This window comes from Centruroides sculpturatus, unplaced genomic scaffold (assembly GCF_000671375.1).
Source record: "Centruroides sculpturatus isolate CEXI.00-Female unplaced genomic scaffold, Cexi_2.0 scaffold410, whole genome shotgun sequence".
Taxonomy (NCBI): domain Eukaryota; kingdom Metazoa; phylum Arthropoda; class Arachnida; order Scorpiones; family Buthidae; genus Centruroides; species Centruroides sculpturatus.
The window spans coordinates 577,599-591,099 of NW_019384648.1; the positions used below are offsets into that span (position 1 = coordinate 577,599).

A 13,501-nucleotide genomic window follows, 5' to 3' on the forward strand; every position below is an offset into this window, starting at 1 on the left:
GACAGAAATAAACAACCAGACAAATACAGCACTACCGAAGTCGTCTATAAAATACCTTGCACATGCGAACCCCCAAAAGTATACATCGGTGAAACAAAAAGAAAATTAGAAACAAGACTAAAAGAACACATCGCAGACCTGAAGTATAACAGAATCAACTCAGTTTTTTACGAACACTGCACGACCCACAACTGCAAAATAGATAAAAAGGATGCAACAATAGTACACAAAGAAAAAAATTGGTACAAAAGGAAATTCAAAGAAAGCTACGAAATTACCATAGACAAAAATAATATTAACAAGAACCTTAGCATCGACATCCATAAAAACTGGCTTCAATTATTAAAATAAAATAGAATGTTTATACAGTCGCAGGCGAGGCTGTGTGCAACACTCGGAGAAGGGTAATGTTACAAATTACGAGGCATGCGGGGGAGTCCGTCAAGTCGGGAAAAAAGAGGGGAGGGGAAGGGAGCGGGAAGTACGGACACACAAGTCACAACTATCGACGTAACAGACTGAAGAGGGGCGAAAGCCCGAAACGCGTTTCTGTAAGAAGTAAATGTAGGTGATGGAATTATTTGCCAAGTGTCTATAAATGCACCAAGTCGTGACATAGAATCAGAAGAAACAAGAAAAAGAAGACACGGTTTCGACAAATAACTAAAATAAGTAGTCTGTTAGCGCTGGTCAGTAGTAGTCCAAATTCAATACAAACATTTGTTTCTTGAAAATTTGATCACGATTTAAATACAGTATTTATTTTTAATATTACCGATACGTCATCGAAAAGAAAATGTGTTGTATTATCATTAAAAGACAAATTAAAGTATTTGTTTCGATTATCCGAAATTTTTCTTTATCCAGACTACCTTCATCCCCAATTAGTCCGGATAATCGAGGTTCTACTGTATTTAAAATATGAAAATGTGTGGAAGATTGTTTTGCAGATTCTGAATTTAATTAGAACAAATGCCAAAACACATTGTTAATTTAAGAAGTTTTTTAGAAGAGTTAAATGACAAAACAGATGAACTGTCCAGTGATCTCTCCTTATGGTCTGACGTAAGATGACTGTCAACTTACAATGTTTTGAGTCGTTTTGTGAAACTGCTAAATCCTATCATAACATTTTTAAAAGAAAAATGAAAAAATACCCAGAATTAGAAATGAAACTTGGCTTTCTGACTTAACATTCCTTAAAGACATCATGGAACATTTGCAAATACTTAATTTGGCTTTACAAGGAAAGAAAAAAATAATTAGTGATTTGTCACAAACTGTATTTAGTTTTAAAGCTAAACTTTGGCTTTTTGTGCACAATCTTAAGTCATCTTGTTAGGTGTATTAAGCACTGGGTTTGGACGTCATGCCAACAGTTATCTCAATCAAAACTTCTTCCAAAACTTCAGACTATGAGGCGTTAAATATAATTAAAAATATTTTAATCTTGCGAGCGCTTTCGACGTAAATATGCATGTCGTCTTCAGGCAATACAAAATCGAATAGAGAATTTGAACCGTACATTTAAATTTAAACATTAACGATTTTAGCCGTTTTTTTAAATATAACTATTACAAATAAGACTTAAATTTTAGAATTAAAAACATTTAAAATTGGTACGCATGCGTTTTAAAACAAATAAACTTCGATTGGAACGGCTATTAATTATTTTGTAAACGCGAAAAATTGGCGCGCATGCACCTTAACATGCATAACATAAGAGCCAATTAGAGTGGCTATTAAGAACAAGTAAAATTTTTAGATTTTAAATTAAAATTAAAAACCCTTTGTAAACACGTGTAAAAATTTTAAAATTAAAATTAAAAACCCTTTGTAAACACGTGTAAAAATTTTTGACACGCATGCGCCTTAACATAGACAGCATAGAAACCGAACAGAATAGATCCATAAGTGCCAGTTTACATTAAAATTTAAACATTAAAGATTAAAGCGTGGGACATAATTTAAAACACATAAAACACGTAAAAAGATGCACATAAAGAGACTGACACGTATCCGCTTTGAGACATGTAGGAGGTGCGGGAAAAGAATGTAAAATTATTGCTGATTTTTTAACCGCCTGTATAAATTAATCCAGACGTCCAGTAAGTCGAGGGTAGGGGAGTTGCATGGGGAGAGTAGTTTTGTAAGGACGGCCTCCCAAACATATATCAAGCTCCCTTCATCACAGCGTTTGAGTATTTTCACTCGATTCCAAAGCGCTATGTGGTGTTGTTGTATCACCAATTTGGAAAGTTCCGTGTCGCAATTGCCAAGTGCCACCGTACGTTGGTGTTCAGATATGTGAGCAGCCAGCATTCTGGTAGTCGCTCCTATATAATTGGTGCATAGTCCTGATATTGGATTCTGCAGGGGAACGGAGTATACACCAGATTTTTCTAGGGTGGAAATAGCATCCCTATCATTACATAAGATTCGTTGCAGACATGGTCGTGGGGCAATAGGTAAACGAAAGCCATTCTGCCTAAAGATCCGGCAGATTCAGGCCATGAAGCGTCCACAGTATGGGAGTGAGGGACGGAGTGTTGTCCAATCCCTTGGTCTGCGCAATGTTGTGGCAGGGAAGAGAGACTGTATAACTATTTTTAATATGGATGTATTTGGAGGCACTAAATTCCGCCGCATAAACCGCTGTGAGAACAGCCTCCAGTTCGGTATTGATAAGATGTTGTGTCAATGATAGTAAGAATGCTCGTCTGATCAAGGGAGCTATGGCCGCATCAACATATTGTTGTGGTTGACAGGCTGTGGCCAGTATTATGGGTGGGATATTGCCAAATTTGTGATAGACGGAAAACATCAAGCCTTCCTGGGATTTTTGAATGTGCAAATTCAAGAAAGCAATTTTTCTCCCAACTTCCTTCTCCCATGTGAAGTGTATAGTGGCATACATTTTTGATAAATGGTGTTCTAATACCCGGAAGGAATCTTCCGTATCCTGCCACGCCAAAAGAACGTCATCTACGTATCTTAAATAAATTAAGGGGTAAGCTATGGTGAGGGGGAATTTAAAAACGCTGTGTTCAATGCGCCGCATGATGAGTTCTGCCAATACAGCTGACAGTGGTGAGCCCATTGGCACCCCCTGCTTCTGCAGGTAAATCTTTCCATTAAAGCAGAAGTAACTGTGCTCCGTAATAAAGAGTAATGCTTCGCGAACTTCTAAAACTTGCTGTGCAGTAAAGCCCTCTTTGATAAGCAAGGTATTGGCTAGCATCACCGCTTCGAAGTGCGGTACCGAAGGGTACAACGCAACTACATCCATTTTATAAAATGTGTAAGTATCTGGACTCAAGCCAGCCAGCGTAGCGCATAACCTCTCTTTAGCCATGACAGATGAGGACACTACTTGGGAGGAAGAAGGAAGTAGCCCACCCAGCAATTTAGCAAGTGCTTTTTCAAGGAAGTATGTAGGGTGGGACCGCTTATTGACTAAAGGCTTTAACGGCCAGCTCTCTTTGTGCGTTTTTGCTTCAAAGAAAAGTCTGGGACAAGCGACGTTGGAAGGGGGTCCAGGCGTCCCGAAAGAACTGAAGTAACCCCTGGTAGAGTAATTATTTTCTTTGTTTTTCTTAATACGGCTGGTGTTGGGTCTTCTGGTAAGATGACAGCTTGCGACTGGTTGAGAAAGTCTGTGGCCCTGCATATGAAGTCTTCCTCCCTGCATAGAACGAACTTCTTGTCTTTGTCTGATATCAGAAGTCTCATGTTGGAAGTTGATAAGAACCGTCTCACAGAGTGGCTACTGGGACTTTGTTTAGTTCGAGCGGGATTTTGTCTTACTGAGGTTAGTGTCGAGATGATTGATAGCTCCATTTGCGGATATTTTGTTGCTTGCAAGATTAAAATATTTTTAATTATATTTAACACCTCATAATCTGAAGTTTTGGAAGAAGTNATAAGAACCGTCTCACAGAGTGGCTACTGGGACTTTGTTTAGTTCGAGCGGGATTTTGTCTTACTGAGGTTAGTGTCGAGATGATTGATAGCTCCATTTGCGGATATTTTGTTGCTTGCAAGATTAAAATATTTTTAATTATATTTAACACCTCATAATCTGAAGTTTTGGAAGAAGTTTTGATTGATCTTAAGTCAAGAATATTTAGTCATTTTCCACAAGTAAAAGCCAACAGAATTAATATTAAAGAAGAAAAATTAGACCAATATAAAGAAAAATTGGAAGGATTGCAAGCAGATTTCAAATATAAGTATGAAAATTTGAAAAGATTTGGATTTCCAATTTCTGAAATAATTCTTATCAATTGGCTAAATCGAATCTAAAGTGGCTGGGGAATTGAAATTATTAGAGATGAAAGAAGATCGGGCATTGCAAATACAGCACAAATCTAGTTTCTAATTGAATTTTGGAAACTTGTTGCCAGAATCAAAATATCCACACTTAAAGAAAGCTGCTTGCCATCTAATTTCAATTTTTGGTACAACATATTGCCGTGAATTGTACTTTACAATGAAGTTTGTGAAGTCAAAATATTGTTCACAATTGACCAATGAGCATCTCACAGAATTGCTGCAAACATCTTTAACAAATTATATGCCAAATTTCAAAGATTTGACCAAAGGTTTTAGTTAAATGTTATATACAGTCAGGTCCGCATAAGTCAATACCCCAAGGAGAAGTGAAAATGTGTCAAGTTATCCGATATGACAACTAAAACAAAGTTGAAAAAAAAAACCTCAAAAAACTACAATTAGGAAAACACAGCAGTGCTTTATATAGTACTATAGGCTTACAATACATTCTTTACTCCATTTACAATAATGCTGTAGATGATAAAATGAAAAATTCGTTTAGTGTTGTTTGTTTTCAGCACTTAACTTTCTTGACTTTCTTTTCAACAATCATGAACGCCTTGAAAACATCATCTTCGCAATTTTCAATTGTTGGCAAGTAACGTCTAAGGATTCTTAATGCCTCTAGTGCATCAGTTTTGGTTGGTTTTGGGGGTTGGCTCTTCTAGTGTAACATTCTCTTCACCTCCAGATTCCTTATTCTTGTCCCGAATTTCTGTGACAATATTGACAACACTCTCTGAGGAACACACCACCATGCTATTGTCCACTGTGCTGTAGTCGGTTTCATCAACAGAGGCAGTTTCTCATAGATCACTGCAATGTCGCAGCAGTTCATCCAATTGAACATTCTGTTCTTCATCCTTATCTTCATCTTGAAATGCCACTGTAGAAAGAAATCCTGCATATTTAAAGCAGTGTGTTTTCCCACACAACCTTCATGTAATGGCTTGCATCTAACAGGAAATGTCAGTTGATTTTATGCTTTCTATCACATGAATCAAGTCCAAAATAAGCTTCTTCTGATAATGACGTTTGAACGAATGAATAATACCCTGATCCTGTGGTTGCACTACAGCAGTGGCATTTGGCGGTAAACACTTTAATAGCTTGAAGTCTTTCAATTTTTCCACAAGCAGGACAGTTGTGAAGAACGAATGCTACGTTCCTTTTTTGCTTAACAAATTGGGAGTTGTAATTGTGAAGAATTTCCTCCCAAATTTTGGAAGTCATCCAACTTTTCGAATTTGCCTTGTATTTGCTTACTAATTTATAATCATTATATCCAAATTTAGCCCGATCATTTATGGCAGTTGTGGGTATATATTTGCTTAATATATTGGGTTTCGGTTGTGTATATTTTTAAATGATCTTCTTCAGATTAAGCATAATTGGAATGTCAGTTCTAATTTATGTTCAAATTTAAATTCTAACTGACATTTCAATTATGCTTAACCTGAAGAAGGCCATTTAAAATAGCCAAAAATATTAGTTCTTTGATTTAATTAAAAAAATTGCTAGAAAAGAGACAGGTGTTTGAAACTTATCTTGCATAATAGAGCAAATATCCCTTTAGCTTTCTCTGAATACTCCATGTCTTTCTATATCTGTTTTAGAATGTTTGCCACTACATTAAACACACAGGAACAATTCCTATTTTCAGTTAGAAAAGATAAAATGAAATACAATTTACTTCTAAACATTTTCTAGAACTGCATTATGACATGGAAAACTTTTTGCATCAGTATAGAACAGTAATTTACTATAAAACTTGATAAAACTGGAGGTAATGGATGGCCGCCATCGGTTAGACGAAATCTGGCCCCACAAAGACTGTCTTTATCAGAAGGCTGTAAACGTGAATTAGTTAAGTCCATGACCACGTTTTAAACTAAAACAACATTTATTTACAACAATCCTCGAGTACACTTGAAAGAGAGCTACACGTGCTCATGGCAGCGATCACCCGACAAGAAGAAAAAGCAACAATACCCAGAATTCTCTCTCTGGGAAAAACCCAGTTCCCGTTTTTCTATCCGGGATTCCCGGGAAACTCGTAGAGGAGTGGCGCCATCTCACCAGTCCGTGATTTGTCGCCGCAAAACAATTGAAAAAAGTTAATAATTTATACCTATCTATTATTTGCCTTTTTTGTTTGCATACCTACTAAAAACGTGATAAAGCAGATTGAACATACTTAGTGAAAACAGTACTTTATCAAATTACATGTTTTTAGTATAATTTTGGTGTTACTTTTTAAAACAATAAACACCAACTGTACCAGAAAACTGGAACCGTACATTCCTGTCCGCCCTGTAGATCTCTACCGCTTCTAGCGTTTTAATGTTTTTGCTGGTCAAAGACCCTGTGTATTAGGATAGCTTGGTCCCAACAGGGAGAAATCCCCAGATCATTGGCGTAACGTGCCAGAGCTCTATTAATGTTTCCTTTTTGTACATCATATTTGTGATCCTTTAACCTGGCCTGCAGTGATCTGTACGTGGATCCTATTGTCCTGTAGTGAGATGTGGTATACTCCTGGTGTTTTAGCATCCTCAGTGCCATTCTTTGTGTTAGACAGAAGGCGGAAAACATTGGATTTTCTTTTGTATGTTACACGTATGTTTAAATTTTTTGCAATCCTTCTGTATAAGTGATGAAGGGATGGTTCGTGGCTTAGGACTACCCAATTAGCTTATGTTTTGTTAACGTTGATACTGGTGTTGGATGACACAGTGAGGACGATAGTGTGTTGATAAATGTGGGGCTGTATCCATGGTTGGATGCAATTTGTTTCAGATGTTCTAGTTCCTTGCTGGTATCTGACCTCTCTGTAGAATACGAGTAGGCTCTTGCAGCCAGTGTATGGAACGCAGATGCCTTATATCAGTGGTCCCCAACCCCCGGGCTGCGGACCGGTACCGGTTCATGGATCAAATGGTACCGGGCTGCCCAAGGAACATTAAATTATTTCCATTTTATTTACTATGGTGTATTTGTCTCAGGTTTGTGCGACTTTTAATCCCCTTCCTACCCACGCTCAATAAATTAATAGACGACGAACAATGGAATAAACTAGGCATAAGAAACACACTTCGGGTGTCATTGTCTCCTATTACCCCCAGTTAGAACTGTCTTGTTGCAAAGAAACAAGCTCAGGGTTCTCATTGATTTAGCGTTCTAGTGAGTTAAAATGTTAAATCATATTATATTTATTTTTTGGTGTAACTGTATTTTATTTTGAAGGCATGTTTAAATACAGTTAAATTGAATCAATCTAAAATATGAACAATCAACATCCCCCCTCAGTGGGCCACAGTAAAGTTATCAAACATTGACTGGTCTGCGGTGATAAAAAGGTTGGGGACCGCTGCCTTATATGACTATGGATCAGTTGAATTGGCCGGTATGAATAGGAGGACACAAGTAGGTTTGGGTAAATTGTTTGGGGCTGGGCCGTCTCTAAGGTCCACAATAAAAGAAAGTTAGTGTCCTTGCAGATGACGTGCCCTATTTATTCTCACCAAGGCATATCGGACCATAAACAACAATAGTCTCCAAGTTTTAGCTTGCAAATTACCCATAGATATTGAAATCACAAGGAATACAAAGATACATTAACTCATCTGGGGTGAAGCAGTCCAAGTTGGATCAACTAACATAGAACCCGAGGATACTGAACCACCTTTTCCATTCTGTCAAACAACCTCTCCAGAAGGCAACACTGTGATTTGCACTGACTTACATACCAACACAGACATCAACATATTTACCAATGGATCGAATATTGATGGTGAGGTTGGCTGTAGTTTAGTAGTCTTTGATAAACACTTGGAAATTCACAATCAAAAATATAGACTTCATAGTAGATGTAGTGTATTCCAGGCAGAACTTTTTGGCTATTGCCAAAACCATCGAATGGGCTAATAACAACTTCTCTTATATTGAAATTCACATCCACACAGATTCTCTATCAACCCACAATATTATACACAGCACTAAACTGCATCCTATTGCAGTAGAAATCAGAAATCAACTAAAAACCTCAACTAACTACTACAAGATTGCTTGGGTCAGATCTCATCAGGATCTGGTGGAAAACGAGCGGGCGGATGTGCTCATTTCCCACCAGCCCTTGATCCATCCATCCCTACAAGTTATCAGAAGATAAGCAACTGTACTCTTAAACGCATTCTATGGGAAGAGGCTATCAAAGAATGGCAAGTACGTTGGAATAACTTCAACCAAAGCATCACTTATCGCCTTGTTCCAGTTTTAAAACAATTCTTCAAAATCAGATGGTATGTACCTGATCACTTCACAACGCAACTACTAAGCAACCACGGAAGATTCGCTAGCTACTTGGCAAGGTTTACTAATAGGACCTCAGACCTTTGTCCCATCTGCATGATAAGAGATGATGCCTTACACTACCTTTATAATTGTGTGTCTACAGAGACGGAACGAATGGAGCTCCGCCTGTCTCTTTCAAACCTAGACGTTGACTGGCCATGCCAACCTGTGGATATCTGGAGATCCAACGAGATCCACTGTACTTTTAAAAGACTTGCTCAAAAAACTTTTCAGATATTAAGTAAGTTATTGAATTGATGCCTTCTGTTCCTGGCATAGGTTTTGTCAGTTCACTCTATTATCTGTACAACATCTTCACCGCGTAACAAGTTGTTGCGTGGTTGACATATTTCATATAATAAGATTTTATATTTTTATACTCTCTTATTCTCATGTATACTTTGTCTTATAATTATATTTCTAACAACGTGTAAACTGGGTCTCAGCATGTATACTTCACTGTATAAAAAAAAAAAATTTGTTAAAATAGATATAACTTTCTTCACTTGTTAATACTGATTCAGCATGTATACTACAGTGTATTATTATGTACCTAACAAATATTATCTTTGCCCCGATAGTGTCTATGACGGGATCAGGGCATGTATTTTTATAATATGTTCAATAAAAAAAGGTAAGGAAAAGGAAAGGGTAAATTGTGTTACTTTTTCTTCTGTCTAACCTTCCCTGTCCCAATCCTCTTGGTTTTATCATACTGTGACTTTAATTTTGAAAATTTATGGACAATTGTTTGATATTATATTGCTGTCATTAAGTCAACATATTTTATTTTGAATAAGTATAAAAATTAGATGTCAAATATCTGTCCCATTAAGTTAATTAGAATAGACTATATAGGGTTTTCTAATAGAAAATCTTTAATAAAAAGGGTTTAAAGAAAATAACAGCAAATTATTTGAATTTATAATAAATTTTTAGTTACTATTAATATGTTAATGTTAACTAATTTTGGAGACAAATGTTCTGGCATTTAACAAAAAGTGCATTATAAAAATATATCAATTTATGTCGGTGGTTCTGAAATGATGTACCCAGATGCACTGTGGCATTCCGAGATTGCTAAATATGCAACAATTATAAAAATATAGAAGTTTATTAAAAATGAATGAAGTACACCAAAAAATTTCTCAAGTTTTACAGTGCACTGCAAGCCAAAACAGTTTGAAAACAACCGATTTAGGTTATTGGTAATAAATATAGTTTGTTACATTCAAATATGTTGGAAATTCAAATCAAGTATAGTACAGTTATTGCACTTAATTATGTTGTTGTGTGTAACTAAATATTAAAAGAAGAAAAAAAAATTGAATACAATGATTATAAATATTCACGATACACAAAGAATTGACCACCAATTCCCACTTTCCTTCTCGACATATGATAGGAATGCCACAGTTAAATGTCAAAAGCAACAGTAGAGATGGTGTCATTCCAAACTGGTAAAGTAAATTGACGACCAAATGTACAGTAGTTTCCAGTGCAATAGAACAAATAACAAACCAGCTGCACAAAACTTTAACGATTTGAAACTTTGTCTTAATATACAAATTATAACATTGTAACGTATGTACTAAAATAGACTAACCCAGCCCTGAGTAAAAAGATGCTTGGTTGACTGCAAAATAATTTTAAGTTAGAAAGTTCCAGTTAATTTCATGTAGAAAGTATAAATATTTAAAAATGCACTAAGTGTTTCTAATATAAATATTACTAAGCTGAAATTTGAAAAAATTGTAACCTGTAAATTCCCACTGTCGTCTGTCCATCCATCTTTCCTTAATCTCTAGAACAGAATTAAATAGATGAAATCCGAGACTAGATATGGAAACCTTAGGGGCAGGCGACCCCGATTAACTATATAAGAACTTCCAATGCAAACCAGAAGTAGCATTATTTCAATTCAAAACTTTTCTCCGGAAAGCAGATAATAGATGACCGGCACAACTCTAATGTTAAAGGAAAAGTATGATGTACAGGGGCAAGCCACTACTAATTTGAGGTGGAGAGCATATATTTTAAATTAAATAAATTGTGAAAAATAATTAAAAATTTCAGCCTGGCATTGTGATGACATCACAATAAATAATTGCTTGTTTTCAATTACAATTTATAACTGATGTACCAAAATTTTAAAAATTAGATGAATAATAACTCATCCATGCACCGTCACAACCTACTGAATTTTGAGTGATATATAGCATTTGGTTGGTAACAAAAGCAAATTGCCAATTGGATGCATCCAGTACCATACGACAATTCAAATTTGAAAAATTTTGAAGTATTGGTTATTTTGAATGAACTGAAACGAATTGTCATTGGAACAAAGAGAAAGTTACTGAAGAAAAACTGAGTATACCTACAGACTATCATTTAGAAAACAAAAATAAAGTCCTGACAGAGGCAGTAAGCACATTGTATTATCTTCTGATTATGCATTGTACAGGTTCAAAGTTGATATTACTGATGAAAATATACAAAAACAAATTTCAAATTTGCAAAAGTCTACAAGTTTCTTTTGAACAATCATAAAAGTTCATTTTTTTTAGGAAAAGAATCTGTGATGTTACTGCCTAAAGGACAATCTGCCACTGAAAATACAACAAATTAAATTTCATGTTCTGTTACTTTCATTTTAGAAATAGTAAATTAATAAAACAATTTTATTACAAAAACACTAGATCTAAATAATAACACCATGACTGGCTAACCTGAACATGGACAGATACATCTGCTAGTTAAAAGTAAACAAAACTAAAACAAAAATTTATATGTATTAAAATATGTAAATGGGTCACATTAAAAATTATTTCAGATTGCATTTGTGTCTGAATATGTTAAAGATCATCTTGAGGTTTGCTTCTAGATCTGTAATAAGTGAAACGTGCACCCTCCAAAAAATTTTATGCGGACCCCGTATTTCTATGTTACGACCCTGCAAAATATCTTTCAACATACTAATAACAAAAACTTGAATTAAACAAACTTTCTTATATCCATTTTCAATTGTCTTGAATATCAATATATTTATATTCACTTATAATTACTGACTATACAGATTAATATCTATCATCATTTTTCTTTCTTTCTCTGGACTTTCAATATTATGCTTTACAATAATTTATGACTATTAGTCCTTAGATTTATTTTAATATAAGATAAAATTCATTGTCTTTTCAAATACTCAACACACATTTTATGAATGAAAATATGTTAAAAAATCAATGTAATTTACTTAAAAGTAATTTATACATTTAAAAATTACTTAAAATAATAAATAAATTCAAATATGGAACCATATTTTTGTTTAGCTAATGGAAAAATTTTTAAATGATTCAAGTTCATTAGTTGATTTCATACTATAGAAAAATAGCAAAAACTATTCGATATGCAAAAGGAAATGGAAATAAATCAACTGAAAAATTATCACAATATTCACATAATAGCAAAAAATTAAAATAATTTTCACATTTTTAAAATATCTATGGTGTATAAATTCTGCTTGTTGCATTGGGAGGATTTTGATGCATAAATTAATTTGTTATAATATCAACACTAAACAATGTAATTTCGTACATATTAACAAGATAATAGCATATAAATATGAATGATACTTGTCATCATGAAGAAGCTTTCCAGTGGGAAGAAACTCCGTATTGTGGACCAGCTAAAGAAAAGTTTTTCTGTTGAGAAAACAGCAATAGAAGTTGGCATTGAGTGTTTAAGTGTATCCGGAATAAAAAATAGCGAGCTACCATATCATGAAAATTTAAAAAGCCGACAGGAAGAAAATGTCGTGTGCAAAAACATAAAGGCATTGCATACGTTTGATAACGAGCGGACAACATTGCAATACATCATCACAAGTAAAGAGTGAATTGAAACATGGCTTAGGAATAGAAGTGAGTACTTTAACAATCTGCAGATGCCTAAAATGTAACAATTTGAAAGCAAGTTAATCTCAAGAAACCTAAACTTACCAAATTACTAAACAGAAACATCTTAATTTTGCTAAATGCTGTAAAGACTGAACCTTAGAAGACTGGAAGAGGATTGTACGATTAGATGAATCTAAAATTAATAGAGTTGGTTCAGATGGCTGAAAGTGGGTATGGACTACATCAATAAAGTCTATAACTGAGCAAGAAGTACAAACAACATTAAAATTTGGTAGTCTTATGGTCTGGGGCTGTATTACCTATTTTGGACCCAGAATGTTATGTTCTATACCTAGTAGAACATAGCATTATTTACAGATATACTTGACAATTATTTGTTACAATCTGTTGGTTATTACCACATTTATAGGAGCTCTTGCATTTATAAGCAAGATAATGATCCAAAATATACATCCAAAAGAGCACGTCACGGCTTCAAGATCAAAATATTAACCGCCTAATCGCCCGATCCCTTCTTAAACGTTACTCGTCCGACTACGAATCTCCACCCGAAAGCATCCACCAATTACGGGAACACGTACAGGACGAGCGGAACAAAATAACATTGCACGATCATTATTAACTCTACGCCGGATGGCATTAGGAAGGTTTTAAAGGCCAAAGGAAGCTATACCGATTATCAAAGTGTACTTTTTCTACAAATACAATATAGATGTTTGTCTGCATCAAAATCCTCCCAATGCATATGTTCTTTGTATGTTACTATTACAGTAGAACCTCGAAAACTCGGCTCTCGATAACCCGGCACTCCGGATAACTCGGGCACACCCTGGCAGGGCAAAAAAATCCTTAGTTAATTAATTTTCATTATAGACAGCTTTATAAAAGTATAAATG

General features: G+C 35.0%; 1 protein-coding gene across 1 annotated transcript in view; it reads right to left on the reverse strand.

Moving 5' to 3' along the window:
- The window catches only part of LOC111626239 (protein farnesyltransferase/geranylgeranyltransferase type-1 subunit alpha-like), a 37,768-nt gene that overhangs the window by 23,542 nt on the left and 725 nt on the right, over positions 1-13,501 (reverse strand). The window lies entirely within an intron of this gene.